We start from the raw sequence: 18,533 nt of genomic DNA on the forward strand, positions 1-18,533 counted from the left end.
GGCCGCCAGGCGGGCGTGGCCGCCGCGACGTCAGTGTGCCGCGTCAGGTCCTGGGGATCTCGCTACAAACGCCCCGTGCTAGGCGCGCCTCACCGTGCGAACAGAGTACCTCTGGATCAGCGAATCAAGTGTGTCGGCGGGGGCGGCGCCCCGCCCGTGTACAGACTAGCGTGCCTTAGTCGTAAGACCAGTGCTAGTCAGCGGGCCGACGTGTCGTGTCGGACCCCGTCCCCCGTCGCCTGCCGTGGTCCCTTCGGCGCCCCGCGACCGGGCCTCGCGCCCTCCACGTCGCCTCCGCCGTAGAACCCGTTTCACGTAGCCTGTCCAGCTCCCCGTTTTTAATATGAAGGTTGTGAAACAAATAATAACCGGAAAAGTGTCCTATTGTTTGCCGCCGTCGATTTCGCTCGCCCGGGGCGAGGCTCCTTAGGGCACTGAGACACGAGTGACACCGCGACCGCGAGTAACATCCACCGCAGAGGGCACGGCGGGGCGGGCGGGCGCGCCGCGCGCCGACGGCGGCGCCGGTCACGGCCGGCCGCGCACAGAGGTCACAGAACACACACCAACGCGCACGAGACAACACAGAGCGGAGCACGTCGGAATGACGGCGCGCGGCGGCGGCCGACGCGCGGCCGCCGCATGGCGCGCGCTCACACGAAGCCAAAGTTCTTGGTCTTGATGGCGAGCAGCAGCTTGGAGCGCAGGATCAGCTTGCTGGAGTAGAGCGGCACATAGAGGCGCGAGATGCAGGTGTTGGCCGTCGGCAGGTGGTGGTCGTCGGCCGGTCGGATCGTCACAGACGGCATGGGCTGGAAGCCGTCCTCGCTGGCAGGCAGCGCCGGCGAGCCCGTCCAGAAGTACACCTGAGGCGCCGGGGGGCCGGGTCAGACGCCGGCGCGGCCAGTGGTGCATGCGAGCAGATAGGCGGCACCACACAGGGCCGGAACAGCCAAGAGTGCGTTCGAGCAGGGGAGTGAGAACGTGCGGCAGTCATCCTGCGCCGTCAAATGGAGCGAGAGGGTGCTATAAAGTTAGGTGCGAGTGATCGACACAAGCAGACTTGGATGGCAAGATCCGTATCAATAAAGCAGGCGCTGTAACAACGGACCACCCCGCCTCGGACGAAACTGCTTCAGTCCATTCTGCGTCAAGTGGATGGAGCATGCTACCACCCCTCGTTACACGCCAGTCTGCTGACCCCGCCCCTTGCTCGATTTGAGACAACCGTCAAAGTCACCATGGGCCCTCCCCGCCCATTGGGAACCAAGTGTTCGCCATGCACCGGCGCCCGCGTGCCAAAGCGGAAGTTTGGTACGCACCAGGTCCTGCTTCTCGGGCTTGGTCATCTTCTCGACAATCTGCCACAGCCAGCGCTTGAAGCGCACCAGCCGCTCGCCGGCCTCGCCGCTCTCGTCGTTGAAGCTGGTGTAGGAGGATGAGCGTCGGCACCGAGATGTCCTCGACGCCGTTGACAAGCAGGCGGAGGTCCTCGGCCGTCAGCGGGTCCAGCACCGACTGCGGCAGCACATCCAGCAGGCCCGAGCGCAGCGCCTGCGGGCGTCAGCCAGCCACCGGTCAGCCCCGCTCGGGTGCCGCACCGACGCCGGGCAGTCAGCGCGAGAGTAGATGACACGGGCCCAACGGAGTTCCGCCAAGCCGGGCAGAAAAAAAACAAAATCGACGACGGAGAGGGCAACGCGGTGCCCAGGCAGCCATCCCCAAACCAGGGCCAAGAGTGCCCAAACACGTGAGATCTATGGCCACCGGACACCGCTAGCCTTAAGGGCACACTTCTCTGTCAGCTGCCGTCAGTTTTCAGCGCCAGCCACGACGCATCCCACACACCATACACGAGTGGCGCTGCGCCCAACCGCCGAGGCGCGGCGCACGGTCCCGGCGGCCGGCGGCGCCACCTCACCTCCAGCGCCTTCTGCTGGCACTTGACCATACGCTGCAAGGCGTAGCGGCGCACGTAGTCGTAGACGTTCTGCGAGGTGACCTCGATCTCGGCGCCGCGGTGCACCAGGTCCACCGTGCAGCCGCCCTCCTCCGGACACAGGTCAATGCTGCGGGGCCCGTCAGCAGGGCTCGGTAAGGCGACGGCCACGCCGGCAGCGACGCGGCGACGGCACAGGTGGTGACATGCGACCGAGTTTACGTGAACAGTCAAGAGTCTGCACCCGCTCCATTTAAGGCGAACATCAGGAATCTGATATGCATTCTGAGAATCTTACTTCAGTGGACACAACCAAACGCATTGAGAATCATTCGCATCACCTGCTCAGCTATGCTGCACCAGCATTTCAGTCTGTCAATATTCGGCCTTTGACGTGATTGCACTATGCTGTAACTGAATTAAAGTCGCACACAGGTTGACGAATTCGACGGTTAGATGCCAGCCTACCCGTCCCCAACCATCAACAGCCACTAAGCCGCCCGTCTGCCGACCTGAACGTGGAGATCAAGTGCCGAGAAGAGTCCATCCTTGTCGCCCTTGGTCTCGGCGTCGACCACCAGCTGCCGGAAGCGACTCGTAGATGGCCGGGTCGAAGAAGGCCAGGTCGTGGAAGCGCACCGGCCGGCCCAGCAGGTATTTGTACACATGACGGCACATCGAGATCGGACTCAGCTCGTTCTGCAGCAGGCACAGGCCCATGATGCGGCCCACGTTGCGGAAGGCGTTGATGCGCTCGGGCGTGGCGCGGCCGAGCCAGGGCGCGTAAAAAGCCGCGCTTGCCCGGGCAGTAGAACAGCGGCGAGGCGTCGCGCTCCTCGGTCGCCTCCTCCTCGCTCGCCTGGCGCGCCGCCGCCTTCGGGCGCGCCTTGTCGCCGAGCAGCGACTCGACGCGGCCGCCTCGCGGCTGTGGCTGTGCAGGATGTCGACCGCCTCCTCGACGCGCTGGCGCAGCGTCCTCCTCCGACGCCAGCAGCAGCAGCAGCTGCGCCGGCGACAGGTCCAGCAGCATGCCGGTCACCTTCTGCGCCTGGTGCGGGCGCAGCGCGCGCACGCGCGGGTACAGACGCGCGCCCAGCTGCTGCAGGTGCGGCGACAGGTGATCGTTGGAGCGCGCGTCGCTCAGCTGGCCGGGCGTGAAGGGACGCGCGTCGCACGAGAGGCGTGCGCCGGCCCTCGCGGCCGCGCGCCAGTCGCTGCTGCGATGACTCGCGGCTGCTCTTGTACTTGTGGTGGTACGACGAGAAGGCGTACGTCTTGCCGAGCTGCACGATCTGGCAGCTCTCCAGGTTCGGCAGCGGCTTGGGCTGCAGCAGCGCCTCGGCGATGGCCGTGTAGAAGCTGCGCGCCACGCCCGTCCCCTCGCCCGGCTCGTCCTTGAAGGTGACCTTGACGCGGGCTGAAGGCCAGCGGCGGGTGCGAGCCGTGCTTGCGCCGGCTGTTGTTGCTGTACTGCGTGTTCAGCTCCTTGAACGTCTGCGTGATGAGCTGGGCGCGCTCGCGCTCCATCTTGTTGAAGACGATGTCGCGCTGCTGCGAGGTGCGCAACTTCTCCATCTCGCGCCGGAACTTGGATTCCTTAACGGGGAAGCCACCCAGCTCCGAGATGACCGAGCCCTGCTCGAGGCCCACGTCATCGATAAACACGCGCCGCGAACAGATCGAGCAGCAGGTGCCAGCGGCCGAGCAGCATGTCCTGCGAGACGCCGGCGTCGGCGGCCGGTGCGCCGGACGCCGCCCGTCTCCGCCGGCGCCGCCTGGCCGGACGGGCCGGGCCGCGCGCCGTCCGCCGCCGCGCCGCTCTCCTTGTCGATGTGCACCATCATGGCGCCGACGCGCACGATGACGCTCTTGACCGGTTGCCCGCTCGCCGTCGGCCGGTTTCTTGGGCGATACGATGATGGGCGCCCGCTGCGGAGGCGCGCCCTCCTCGGCCGGCCGCGTCGACAGGTTCTGCGGCTGGTCGCCGTCGGCCGGCGGCTGCAGCGCCGCCGGGCCCGCCTCCAGCAGCCGGTCCACGTGGCCCAGGCCCTCGTTGAGCAGCTCTGGCTCGGCGCGCGCGCGCGGCGAGAAGGCGGTGCGCGCGCCGCCGGCGCCGGCGCTTGGCCTGAAGCTGGCACCGCCAGCGGCCAGCTCGCCTGACGGCGAGGCCAGCCCCAGGTGCGTGGGCACGCCCTGCAGCGGGTGGGCGCGGCCGGGGCGGGCCGGCAACTCGGCGCCGCCGGCGGGATGCCGAACAGGTCCTCGCGGCGCGCCGTCGGCTGCAGCAGGTGCGGCCGCTCGGCCAGCGCAGCACACTCGGACAGTGAGCCGGCGAACGGGTCCGGCTGCGGCGCGCCTACGAACAGCGTCGAGTCCGAGCGCTGGAAGAAGGGGTGGCGGCGCACGCGGCTGTCCGGCGCCGAAGCCGCAGACAGCTGCGAGTCGTCGTCCGTCACCGAGTCCGTCTCCATCGGCGCCGGGTTGTTGTTGGTCACGTCTGACTCCGAGTTGTCGTCGTTCTCGGTCTCGTCGGGCCGGCTCCAGGTCGAGGCAGTCGTCGGGCCGCCGACTCGGGCCCCACCTTGGCCTCCGAGCCCGAGCGCATGTAGTAGATCAGCGCGTCGAATACATACGCACGTGGCGCAGGGCGGGCGATGTCGATGACGGGCAGCGCCTCGGCGTGCTCGCCGTTGTGCGAGCGCATCAGCGACAGGCAGTAGGTGAGGAAGTCGCGGCGCGCGTCTGGTGGGTCAGCGAACGTGACGCCGGCGCGGCCCGCGCTCCTTCCGCGCCGGGCCCGGCCCGCCGGCGGCCGGCGCGGCCGGCGCCGTCGGGTCGGCGCGAGACAGCGACTGGCCGAAACGCAGCTGCGCCTCCGTCGAGTCCATGACAGCCAGCAGCCAGCTCCAGGTGGGCTGGAGGTGCTGGTCCAGGTAGAGCTGCAGCCGCGGCCAGTCGGCGGCCAGCAGGTCGGCGCCCAGCGCGCTCAGCGCGCCCAGCGGCAGCAGGCCGTCCGGCTGGCCGCGCTCGCGCGCCGTGCTCAACAGGTCGGCTATCTTGGCGCACGACCAGCGCGAAGGCGCGCGCCAGGCACGAGGCCGTCGTCGCCATGGTGACCGGCTCGGGCACGCTCGTCTGCACCGACGACGGCACGGCGCTGGTGGTGAAGCGGCGGCTGGCGCTCGGGTCGATGTACACCAGGCTGCTGCCGCCGCCCGTCACGCGCGAACTCGCCTCCTGCGAGCGCGACCGGATGGCCCACTGCATGCTCTGCGGCGTCAGGTTGGCGCGCGTGCTGGCGGTTCCGGCGCCGGCGGCGCCCGCGCCGGCCGCCGCGCGCCGCTCCAGCTGGTCCTCGCTGAACAGCTCCGTCTCCTGGTCGTCCGTCTCGCCCTGCTCCGAGTCCTCCTCCTCGTCCTCAGCCTCGGAGGGTGAGCCGCTGCGGGTCGTCGCTGAAGAGGCCGATGCTGGCCAGGGCGGCGTCCGAGCCAGCAGTGGCGCGCGTCTGCACGCTCTGCTGGCCGCCCGACACGTTGTCCTGCGCCGACTGGTTGTCGTCCGAGTCCGACTCGGTCTCGGCCAGCAGGTCCAGCTCCATGTCCGACTCGCCGCCGCCTTCCTCGCGGTCCGCCCGGTCGGCCGCCTCCTCCAGCTCCGAGCCGCCGCCTGCCGGGCACGGACAGGTCCGGTCACGCGCCGTCGCCGACGACCGACGACTAGCAACGGTCACCGCGCGGGTGCGTGCCATGGACGAGCATCAGGTGACCAGCAACATACTCGTGGCCAATGAGATTAACAATCGGTGATCATGCGCAATGCCAACGACGGACGGCGTTCGGCAGATCAGTATTCTCAGCCAATTAGCTGGTATTGGCAGCAGCTAACATACAGCATTTGCCTACCATGAAAATTGAGCACAAAAGTACGCTCGGGTACCAAACTTTAGGTACCATCTGCCAATTCTGCTACGGAACACAGCATGCATTTCAATTTTTAAAAAAAACATCCAAACAGTGGACGTTCCAGCACCCACAGTTCTTGTCTACGGTCGCCTCTCCTCTAAAAAACCGCGGGCCGCCGACCGCTACTGACCGTCATGCTCCTCCTGCTCCTCGCGCGAGAGCTGGTACATGGCGGCGGCGGCGGCGGCGGCGGCGCCGGCCGCGGCCGAGCCGGCGCCGGTGGGCGGCGGGCCGGCGGCGGCGCGCGGCGGCAGCGCCGCGGCGGGCTGCGCGCGCGCGCCGCCGCCGCTGCCGCGCCGCCGGCCGGCGCGCTGGCCACGATCGGGTCTACGGCGAACAGCTCCTCGGAGCCGTGCAGCGCCTCCTGCCCGCTCTGCGCCAGCTGGAAGGGCGCCGTCGGCCGCGCCACGCCCATGCGCACAGGCGCGATCAAAACTGATGGCCGTCTGGCAGAGCTCCTCGACAGCCGGCGTCAGCAGACTGTGGAACACCAGCCGACATCGCTGGATCGTACTGGTGCCAGAGCTGCCGGCCAAAGGGACGCCCGTCAGCGACAGCGGCAACTCGTCAGTCGGCACAACCACACAGCCGGGCGGGCCCAGGCAGCCGATCGTTTGCAATGCGATTACATAAGGCAAATGGAAAAAAGTACCGAAGACCCCATGACGACATAAGAAAGCAGCAGCCTGGTTCACTGATCGACGAGCAGATAGCGGGATAATGACGGAAGGCAGCAGAGCACATGACAACCCATCATGTGCAACGCAAAACACTAGCAATTTAGCAGCCGACATGAACAGTGGGCTTCAGGTCCCAGCACCCACCTCTTCTTCTTGACGCCGCTGGGGGGCGTCTCCACGCTGAGGATGACGAAGATCCTGGCGACGGAGCGGACGAAGCGACGCGCCACGGCCGTCGCCACCTCCGGCTGGCTGCGCATCTCGCGGATCAGCGTCGTCAGCAGCACGTTCAGCATCTGACGCGACACAGGACAGCGCCGGGTCAGGGCGGGGTGCGGGGCTCAGCAGCCAGGTCGCTGCTCCAGGTAGGCACACGACGGCGAGCACGAGGCAGGATGTGAGGCCGGTTTTTTCTACTGGTACGTTTTGCCAGCTTAATGCTCAGCTTTTTATCGTTCTCCTTTTGTGTTGATTGGGCTTTTACGTACTTGTACCGGAGTGTGCAATTCGTTCAGATGTTGCTTTTAATTCGGCATGCGCAGAATAAAGGACATCACATGAATGCACGGATCTACCGATATATCCATAAGCAAAGCATCGAATTTTTGTGCTGGCACTTCCAGAGTGGCTTTGTCAACCACTTGCTGTTAGGGAAACGGGACGTTAACCGGCTATTTCGTTGGTTCGGACAAATCATATTCATCAAGTGGTAGTGGAAGGACCAACAAGGGGTAGTTGCGACAGAGCAGCTGTAAGTTGTACATTGAGAACAGTGAACATTAATCAGTGAGCGAATGACCGCGAGACGTTCGTCAGTGCCAGCCGGGGCGACTGTGACCGGAGAGTCCGGTCTGCTCGCGCCGGCGCCGCTCCAACGTACCTCCACGGAGCACTTCACGAGCAGGCAGTGGACGAACTTGTCGAGCAGCGTGGTGCCCGTCTGCCCCAGCTGACCGGCGGCCGCCGTGCTGGCTGCGCTGCTGCTACCTGCCACACGGCCGGCACCACACGTCAGCGGCGCTCGGCCGGCGTCGACCATCACGGCCGCTGGGCGGCCAACGTGCCCGGAGACCGCGTCAGGGTCTCACCGAGACTGCGAGCGAGGCGCTGTGACGAGCACGGTCCAGCGAGGCCGGCCTGCGACGCAGCACGAATACAACCCCTCGGTCGCCCCGCACCACGCGACAAACGAGGCCCACAGGCCGACCACCGGTGCGGCGAGGCCGGCGGCGGCCCCACACGGCGTACGGACCTGTGTTGATCATGGCGCTGGCGGCCGGCCAGTCCTTGAGCAGGGTGCCGAGCGCGCGCCGGCGAACCGCGGCGGCTCCAGGTCGTGGGTCGGGCCTCTCCAGGTCTGCAGCGGCGGCGGGCACACGTCAACCGCCCGCGTCCGAGCCAGCCGCCCGTCGCGATCTCACGCGACGGCGGTGACACGATACGAGTCTGCAGTTGGCAGCCGACAGGCAGCCGCCGCGACAAACGAGCGGCTATTTCGGTCGCCCCGTGAAGCAAATGATATACTGTCATTTAACTGCGCATAGGGGTGAGATCACGGCGGCGGAGCGCGGCGGACAGCAGCGGGGCCACCGAGCCCGGAGCGCCGCCGGAGCTCAGCGGCTCGCGCTGCCAGACGGCTCCGCCTCCCACCCCCCAGTACCGGTGCGCTCCCCGAGCTGAGGCCGGCGTCAGGCGGCCCGACCAGCATACCGAGCTCGGCCGTTTTGCGGACGGAGGAGGCGGCGCGCGGCCGCGGCCGGTACACCTTCTGCTCCTGGGTCTGGCGGCCCACCGTCTGCACCAGGAACAGCAGGATGTTCTCCCCTCTGTCGGCCGCACCGGGAGACGGTCAGGTCACGGTGGCCAGCACGACTCACGCGAGGACAGCACAATGCGACGAGCACCGTCTGACGGCCACAACAAGCAGCAGGAAGTTACAATGGCAACGACAGCACGTTTTACTTAACACCTCCAGTAATCAAGGCACATAGCCTCCAGACCTACGGAACGTGGCACCAGCCATGTGCCACAACATGCTTAACAGTGCAACAATCGAGGAAAAACACGAATAACCCGTCTGGCAACCCGTAATACCGATGTGGAATACCACCTGACAATGACTAGGGTTGCTATGAATCTGGCGGCAACCGCTATCAGCGTCGTTATTGCGCCACTCCAACATATGAAACAAAAATGCATGAAGAAAAAAAAACGAAAAAGGAATAGATCAAGTGCACGAGTGATACGTAAATGAACGAAAAAGAATGAATAAAATTGAATGGTTCGAATTAATGAATGCAACGTGAATAAATGAGAAGAACAAATACATTAACGAACGAATAATGGTCCGGTACCGTACGGATGCCGTGGCGAGTTACCAAGCGCATGCGGAGCGACGGGACTGGTGAGGGGGGGGGGGGGGGGGCAGGTCAGGTCAGCTGACGTACCGGGCGTTGGTGTGGCTGGACAGGTCGGTCTCGTCCACCAGGCGACAGAGCAGCTCACAGCGCGGCCCCTGGTCTCCGCTGATCAGCGTCTTGCACTTGCACTTCTCCCAGCAGTCGCAGTACGCCGACGGTGACGTGTTCTTAACCTGGACACGGGCGCAGGCGGGGGGGGGGGGGGGAGGGAGGGGGGGGGGGGAGTACGTCAGCCGGTGGCGTCCGCAGTGCGCGGCGCTGCGTCGGTCATACCAGCCGCGCTGGGGCGGAGTCGCGGCGCCCGGCGCAGCCGGCCCAGGCCCAGAACGGGCTGATCGACGCCAGCGCCCTCGTGTTTCGATGCAACAAAAAATGCATGCCAGCTACAAGCAGCAAACACATTATATTCGATTGGTATGAACGACTGGCCGTTTGTGGCCAAAAGGTCCCGCCACTGCCCAGCGCGTCGCGCTGGTCTGCCAAGACGCAGCGTGCGTTTAGTTTCCGAGCGGACTGAGCGATGACGGACAAGCCACACAAGTACTGTATCAGCAACGCGCACTTCACCACGTGAGTCGAAAAACATTACTGCAACTGGTTGCACACACCCGATGATAAAGCTCCGTAATTTACAACAGCCCGCGTATAAACACAACATACAAGCAGCGGCCGTCCGTTGACTGTCCATGTTTCAGCAGCACCGAGCTGTACCCCCCAATAAGGCGAGAACCGTCGGTCCCCGCCGCCAGCTGATTGGTCGTGCTGCGCTGTTGTGTTGTTCCCCGACGCACTCACCCTGTAGTCGTGCCCTTTGTGGCAGATGCGGGCGCACTCGGTGCAGCAGCAGAGCGAGCCCACCAGACCACAGGTGCGGCACTCGAAGATATCCTGCAGCGGCACCGAGAGTCAGGGCACCGGCGGCACGCCACGCGCAACGAGCTCGGCTCGGCCGCCGGGCGCAGCCCCCTCCGCAGCACCGGAGGAAGACCCGGGGCGTGATCGTGTTTAACAGAACCACATGTGAGCATCAGTTTAATTCGAATGGAGCAGGACAAGCGTTTGTGATTTAATCGGCGAACGTGGCGATTATGTCGTATCTACCGTTGACCTGTAATGTATCGCATGCAGCAGCGTTTCGACCATCGGGTAAGGTCCGCGTGGTGCACACTCTGAAACCACTACCATCTCATTAACACAAGCCTACGCTGTTCATCACCGTTCCACAACCAAGCTAGCTTCTTTTCCGCCGCCAATCACAGCGCCCCAAAACAGCACCACACATTTACATGACGTCGCGGTGTCACGCTAGGACATGGCACAACACCATCGTCGTGGTGCCGACTGACGAGGCGTCCGGCCGGCCCCGGCGCCGCCTCCGACGGGGGTAGCGCCTCTCCGCCCGCCGCCGGCCTTCTCCTGACTCCGGCTCTCACCTGGTGCACGTGCTCGGCGCCCGTCCAGGTGAAGCTGCATGTGTCGTTGCAGCAGAGCACGTACAGAGGGTTGTCGTCGGCGGAGCTACCGGCCGGGTATATCATCGACTGCAGTACGTGCTGGTAACCCTCAGCGTCGCTCGAGTGCTCCTGCCGGCAGCAGTGGCGTGGAAGGATCAGGGGCTGCTGAGAGGCTCGGGCCAGCAGCGCGGGCCAGACCCGCTGTCATGAGCTTAGCTACGTTACAAGGTCGCCAAACATAAAACAGGTGGATTTTCCAAATAAAAGCGCTCGCACTTCAACGCGGAAAGCTGCTGCAGTCGTGGACGGCAACACAAACGATTGTTTCATGGAGTGGTTTTGCAACCCAACGGGCGGTTCGTCCCAGCTTCACAGTACGCATGGCTTGTTCGACCAGCGTACCGACCTGAGATAAGAGTCGGCCCTAGCAGGGAAAACAATACTACGGGACGCGAAAGGTGTCCTTTGCAGTTCTGATAAACGGGCACGACAGCAGGCCGTCAACTAAGCTGAAACTGTACCTCGGCGGTGAGTCCAGCCTGCGGGCAACAAGCTCTGCTTCGTCACACAAAGTCGAACGAAGTTGGGTCTCATTCGACCCTGAACACCAACCCACGGCTGCGCGGGCGGGTGTGCCCGCGCCGACTGCGGGGCCCGTCGGCCGGCTCACCTTGGCGATGCGCTGGGCGGTGTCGAGCAGCTGGATGGCGGCGCGGTAGGCGCGGCCGCACACCGCCTGCATGAACGGCGTGTAGCCCTGCACGTCGCGGCCGCACAGCAGCTGACGCAGGTAGGGCGCCAGCACCGCGCTCTCGCACAGGCGCCACAGCGCCTTGTGCGCGCTCGCCTTGCGCTCGCCCGGGTCCGTCAGGATGGTCGGCATGCTGGGGCCTGGCGGACGCGCGGGGGTCAGACGGCAGCGCCACGGCGGCCGTGTCGCCTCAGCACCACACTATTCGGATTGTAACGGTCGGAAGTAGGACTGCAGAAGGTTCCTCGCCACCAGTGTCATTTACCAATACTTGATCATGTCTTGGTCATGATCAATGCTTGATCATGACGGCCAGTGCATGTCAGCGGCCGGCCAATCAATACTTGATCATGACCAATACATGGTCGTGACCTTTCCGGCATCTCGCGGTACAATCATGGACCATGCGTTTCCATAGCGCGCGGGTTTCTAGATCATGCAGCCCGCCGTCTGTGTACCCGTCAGCTCTACACAACACCGCCGTACAGCCACCGTGCCTCTCTAAGCTAACATCGCCGGTGCCGGCTGCCGACCGGCCGCACTGACCGATCTGCCTGGAGGTGGAGGCGCCGGCGCCGCCGCCCCCGCCGCTGCCGCCGCCGCCACCGCCGCCGCCGCCGCCGCCGGCCGGCTCGTCATCGCCGCTGTGCGGGTCGATGGGCTCCGGCGGCCAGGGCATGTCAGCGGCCGTGACGGCGCGCCCCAGCTGCGGGAACTCGTCGCTGTAGACCTCCTCGCGCTCGAGTCCGGCCGGGTCGTGCTGCTCGGCGCCACCGGTCGCCACCAGCAGGCCGCCCTGGCCCGACACGGCGCCTGCCGCCACAGCCGCCGTCAGCGCCCGGCACACGGACATGGCGCCGGGCGCGGTCACCGCCCACCCCGGGGTGCTGAGGCGCAGTGTCCGCACGCGCGCTCCCACCCCCCACCGCGTGCTGAGCTGCCGGCGCGGTGCCTGTTTGTATGGTGCTACACGGCCTCGCGACGGCCCCTAGCGACTGCAGCAGCGGCCACCGTCACGACTCAGCCAGACAGCTGATTTTGCTGCCGTGCCGCCACGGACGGATGCTGCGGACGTTACACCGCGCCCGGCGGATACCACACCGTCCACATCGCTACCTGCGCACTTGTAACATACGGGGGTACCTGCTGTCGACATGCCTGCTGTGGTTTTTCTTCTCATCATGGGGTGCCGGGTCCACGTCACAACATGCATGCAATAGAGCATTCCTCCCACAGCATCCCATCATCACTACAGCATAAAACACTACACCTTCCCCACTCGTCTACTCACTGGACTGCTATCATCTCTTGTTCGACAGTCATGCATCTAGAACGACTACCATACGTGGATACACCGCTACTGGCAACATACTGTTCCTTAAACTGGGGTCGCCATCCGGCTGCTGGAATTTGGATCAAACAGATACATTCTCTTTCTCGTTCATACAGCTGCATGCAGCACGACCAGGAGCAAGGAAACAGAACGAGCTCTGAAAAGCGACAAAACGGCCATTTTGAAGCACACACGTTCGGAATGGGCTCCTCCATGAAGTACGGACACTGCCCAAAGTTATGCAGCCGAACTGATACCGACATCTGCCCCGGCAGCAGCCGGCCGCGCGATGCTGTCGGCCATCAGCGTCGGAGCGGCTGCGGCGCCGGCTCGCCGCCAAGCTCGGGCTGGTGGCCTGAGCCAGCGGCCAGCGCCGGCCGGCGACTCACTGATGCTCCTGACGATGTTGGACGAGCGGCGGATGAAGTCGCGAATGGTCTGGCTGCGGCTGGCCGAGTACGACTCGAACGTCGGCTCGTAGCTCATGACGCTGGAGCTGGCGGCGGCCGCGCCGGCGCCAACGCCTCCGCCGACGCCTGCGCCGCCGCCTCCGCCACCACCGCCGCCGCCGCCGCTGCCGGACGAGCCGTCTGAGGAGGGATGCGTGACAACGTCAGGTGCTGCCGGGAGCGCGACCAGGGACTCCAGCAACTGTGCACAGGTCGACTTGGATGGCATGTGTCATCGCACACACACACACAAGTTAGGCCACCCAATGGCACGAGCGACCGAGGTTGGATATTATGTAACCGCAACAACACACATATCTTTCCATTTTGCGCCCCAGCACGGCTACGCGTCACGTTATTCCCGTATACGTTCATAGCACATGTCAAACATATCCACTGCTAAAAGCTTCAAGCATGTTTTCGTCCCACGTCACAAGACAAAAGACAAATGACGAGCATGTGGGGGGGGGGGGGGGAGGATAAAACATACTCGCATTACATCCTCATATGGTGTTGGCACGAGATGCCAAAAGCGCGCGAGTTCAGCTTGCAAATCAAAAGTTAGCCATCTGCTATGAGAAGCTTTCATAACAGTTGTTCACCGGCTGAAGTCACATCGTTGGCACAAATAAGAACTCGAAACTTGCACACGAAAAACGGACACAACACAACTGAACATCCCATCTTAGAACAGGAGCACGCCGCCGTCCCGAGAGCACGTGGACACCGTTCGCGCCGACCGGCCGGGCTCACTCACCCTGCGCGCCCTCCTTGTTGGTGGTGGGGAAGCACATGGAGACGCAGGCGTGGATGATGTTGCGGTTGCCGTCGCAGCGCTCCGAGATCAGCTGCTGGATGGTGGCCTGCGTGACGGGCGACTCTGCCGGAGCGGGCCGGCCTGCGTCAGCTCGTGGGCCGGACACGACGGCTCGAGCGGCGGGCGGCGCCGGCCCGGATCAGGTCTGGGGCAGCCCTCAGACGCGCACCGCTGCCGCCGGACACACACCACGCCCGATGGCGTGCGATGAGAGTACGCGCACATCCGTAGAGAACATGCGGGCTGGATTTTCTCCGAGCGACAAATGATACTTTTTAATAGAAATGTATCCCGAACGGTACACACGGGTGGCCTTGGACCGAATTACGTCCCACGTGGAACTTGCTAGCATCCCGAGCCCTCCACGCATATTCCGCCGTTCCAGCTCATGGTATAAGTTAGCCTCCGGTATCTTTAGCCTGACGGAGCGACATACATATCTCTCTCGGTGTACAGCGGTGGGGGCATGGCCGCGCCGTTCCAAATCGCCCCTCCCTGGCCAGTCTCTAGCTGACATTCCCACGCTGGTCCGGCTAAACCACGCCGCGCACGCCCCAGGACTCGCGCCAAGCTGACGCCACTGGCTTCCGAGTCCAACACCTTTCCCCCGACCAAGGCGACGGTGCGAAGCCGCGTCGCGCACCAGCCATGCCTGCCAGTGCGCTCCGGCCGGCCGCCGTCACTCGAACTCACTGATGTCCTGCGTGAGCGTGTGAAGCAGCTGGGTGACGGCGTCCAGGTCGCAGCGGAGGATCTTCGGCATCAGGATCTGCGCGTCCACCACGAGCACGGCCAGCGCCACGGTCGTCTTCTGGTGCGGCGCCACGAACGGCAGGTGGTGGCTGCCAAGCGCCAGGCATCTGCCGGAGGGCGCCGCGGCGGTCCGGTCAGAGGCGACCGGCGCCGACAGGCGGACGGACAGTGGACGGATGCGGTCGCCAGGAGATCGCAGCTTGATGACTTGCCCTAAAGACCCCCCCCCCCCCCCCGTCGGGGATTTTATCCGCTAAATCCCGCCACACAGTTGCACCACCTCCATCAGAAACGGGCGATCAATTAACGTTCCCTCCCCCTTCCCTCCGAAATTCCGAGCACTCGGCACACACCGAACAATGAACCCCCGCGCGATATACCAGAATACGGCGCGCCACTCCTTCACCAAGCGTCAATCTCCCTCAGCCGGCCGGCGCCGGCAGCGGCCTCGGCACGCCCCGCTCCCGGAGGAGAGGCGGGGGCTGACCTGAGCGGCATCAGGTCGAAGGTCAGCGGGTCGCGGATCGAGTTCTCGGTGCATGTCTTGTTCAGCGGGTACACGGTCGAGTTGCCGTCCAGCAGCAGCGTCACCTGGTCCGCCTGCAACGTTCATCGCCCGGTTACCCACACGCACAGTGCAGTCACCGCATGGCCCGCCACAGACAGAGACGCCTGATTACTGCTGTCGCGTTCCAAAGAAGCCTGGGTAATCGATAGCGCTTTCCAAGCTGTGACCACAGATCCTATACAAAAAGACGAAAGCCTTTGGTCATAGCAAGAAGTCGTGTCCTAATTGTTCCGTCCTGACTACCCATCACCATGGCTCGCCATGCGTCGAGCCCACCACCTGCACCGCTTCGGCTGACCAGGCTTAACCCCAACAGGGCTGCTCCCAGCCCCACGCTTCAGCGCCGCCGCTGCCGTCCGTCGGCCAGGGGCCGTGACCTCGTCCCCCCCCCTGCACCCCGCACCCACCTCGCCGGTGGTGCGGAGCGAGATGGCGGCCGGCTGGCGGCCGCAGAAGATGTCCGCCTCGGTCGGCAGCACGCACTCCGAGTCCGGCTTGCTGCTGACCAGGCTGTAGACGTTGTAGCTGAGCCTGCCGCCGCTCGCCACGATACAGTGCAGACCTGGACGGGTCCGGACACGGTGAGGGAAGGCCAGCCCACGCACAGACGGAGCGCAGCTCGGTCCACGGCAACAGCGCAGCCGACTGGCCACCGTCACCGACAACGGAGGCGGCCCGCGCCTGGGCAGGACCCGTGGCATGCGAAGACGTACGAATGCGGAGGTCAAGTGAAACAGAAAACAAACGTCTGTGTCTGTACGCCCGCCACGGCGTACGTGGGTGTGGGACAGCCGCGAGGTTCAGTCGCCTCGTCCCCCCACCCTGGCGCACGAGTCCCTGCGGTGAAGCTCAGACCAGCGGGACGCCGTCGCGAAGCGGGGAGGCTTGGCCAGCAGCACGCGCTCACCTTTGCCGTCGACGGCGTACGTCAGCACCTGGAGCGAGCTGGGCAGCGCGATCTTTTTCGGCAGCTTCTGGAAGCACTCAGGCACGCGCGGCGGCGAGCCGGGCTTGATGACCTGGCGATGGACGGCGGTGGCGCGTCAGCAGCGGCCGAGGCGGTACGTCATTCCGGTGAGCCGGCGGCAACACTCCCGGAGCCATCGGCTCCATCCGGCCCCAGCGTTAACTTCGGCTTCGAGGGCGACCGGGGCCACCTGGGCCCCGTCACGCCACTGTGTCCGCCAGTCTCGACACCGGCCGATGGCGGCTGAAAGCCCGGGGGCATCCCCTCGACCCTCCCACACCTCACTCCCGGCCGGCATGCGCCAGCACACCGGCTTGGCGCCCGCCCCGCCGCAGCCTCACCATGAGCTCGTCCTTCCTGCAGAGTCGCGACTCGTTCAGCATGACCAGCGGGTCGTCGGTGGCCGGCGCCTCGCGGCCCTGGCAGAAGTACACCACGGCGTACGGGCCGTCGATCTTCAGCACCTTGCCTGCGACGCCGGCGCGCGAGGGTCACAACAGGCACAGCGCTGACGCCGACAGCGAGAGAACGGGCCGCTGAGGTGTTCGGTGTGTTGGGGTGTCTTGGACGCGCATTAGTGGTTGGGGGATGTATGGTTTTAGACTGGCTGACAGCATTTAAGATTCAGGGGGCACAGCCCGACAGTTTACGGCGACGGGCTGAAAACCACCTTCCTCTGGCGTCTGGTTCTAGTGACTATGTGGGTAGTGGGACAGCAACCCCGCTTACGTGACACATTACTCCACATTCTGTACAGACCGTCCAAGCCCAGCACACAACCCCTGAACTGTACGGCGGCGCATGGACCGCCCCCCCCCCCCTCCCCTGGGCGGCGCTGGACGCACCGTAAGGGATGTTTTTGCTCTCCTCGATGAAGATGACGTCGGCCAAGCACCACTCCTCCTCGTCCTTGCGCTCGGCGCTGCTCTTGGGCGCCGAACGCCGCGCCCCGCTCTGTCGGCGGCGGGCACACAGCCGGTCAGGGCGGCCGGCCGACGAGCGGAGACGGAGCGGCGGCCCGTCACGCACGCGGGCGACACCCCCAGCCATCGTTCGGACACGCAGCGAGCAGCGCACTGTCACGGCGGGAGCGTGAACTTGCCGCACAATCACTGAGAAGGCTCGTCTGTTTCTCGCCGCTGACACGCAGGCGAACACCGAGCCACACGGCGGTGAAGCCGACCAGCGACAGAGATGCCTGCAGAACGTGGGCAACCACAGCAGACAGACACACAACATCGACAGACAGGCAGGCGGACAGACAGAGAAGGCGGCAGACGTCAGACTGACTGGGCACGGGTCCGGTGGAGGCCGAGCCGCTGGCGTCCGAGCAGGTGGAGCTGGCCGGGCTGGGCGGCGGCGGCATGTCGTTGCGGTCGGCCGCCTCCTTGGTCTTCAGCTGACCCTCGCGCAGCGCCGGCTGCGGCGGAGGAGACACGCCGCGTCAGATCGGGCGCCAGCCGGACCAGACGGCCGCGGTAGGCGCTGACCGAGACTGGCCCGAAGTTCCGACAGCGAGAGGAAGCGAGCCCTCGGCTGACAGCCCCCGGCGGCTGTCGCTAGATATTGGAGAGGCTATGGGGCAGGCCGCATCAACGTGTACACAGCGGGGATGCCTACTGAGCTCCAATCCTCTTCGAGTGACCCTGTCTTTGAGACCCTGACGACACCACGTCCTCCGGTACACCAGGAGCAGACGCCGAACCCGCGACGCGCGGCGCGGCAGCCTCCACCACCGGCCCGCCAGCGGAGTGGCGTCCGTACCACACACCTTCTTGGGCTCGGCGGGCGGCAGCAGGATCTTGAAGCGGCACACGTCCGTCAGGTTCCAGGCGGCCTGCAGCAGCTGGCCGACGCGCGGCCCGCCGCCCAGTGTGGTGTAGCCTGCCGGAGAGGAGCGGGTCACAGCGGCACCAGCACGGGATCCCCGGCGCGGCGCCATACGCGTGAACGGCTCGCAGTCGCCGCGTTCCCATCATTTCGCTTCCGTGTGAGACAAAGAGCTGCCAGCTGAAAGGGCAGCCAGCCCTCGGGAACGAGTCAGTTTCGAGAGACCGCATGTGCAGCGGCAGCACACAGCTGACAGGGCAGCTGGCAAACGTGCACCTGAACGGCTCCCATTCTCATGGCAATTGCCTATATCTTCACACCATGTTAGCGACTGGTCTTATCGTAATGCCTCACACATAAAATGCTTGCACAAGCACCACCTCTCTCACGATCCCTCGCACCCCCGCAAGCCGCCGCCGGCCGGAGCGGGGGCGCTGTGCGTACCGACGGCGCCGGCGTGGTAGAACGGCGCGTTGCGCATGCAGACGGTGGCGCCGACCTGGACGTCGCCGGCCGTGGCAGACGGCCGCTGCCGCTTACACTTGAGCCGGTACTTCTCCCAGAGCCGACGCCGCTGACCGAACGGCAGCACGCCCCTGTCGCACGAACG

At 65.0% G+C, this 18,533-nt stretch overlaps 1 pseudogene; it reads right to left on the reverse strand.

The window, feature by feature from the left end:
- Positions 1-552: 552 nt before the first annotated feature.
- Positions 553-18,533, reverse strand: part of LOC119094830 (E3 ubiquitin-protein ligase UBR5-like) — a 28,722-nt pseudogene continuing 10,741 nt past the window's right edge.

The sequence above is a fragment of the Pollicipes pollicipes genome, unplaced genomic scaffold, assembly GCF_011947565.3.
Source record: "Pollicipes pollicipes isolate AB1234 unplaced genomic scaffold, Ppol_2.1 Scaffold_4105;HRSCAF=4833_pilon_pilon_pilon, whole genome shotgun sequence".
NCBI classification, from domain to species: domain Eukaryota; kingdom Metazoa; phylum Arthropoda; class Thecostraca; order Pollicipedomorpha; family Pollicipedidae; genus Pollicipes; species Pollicipes pollicipes.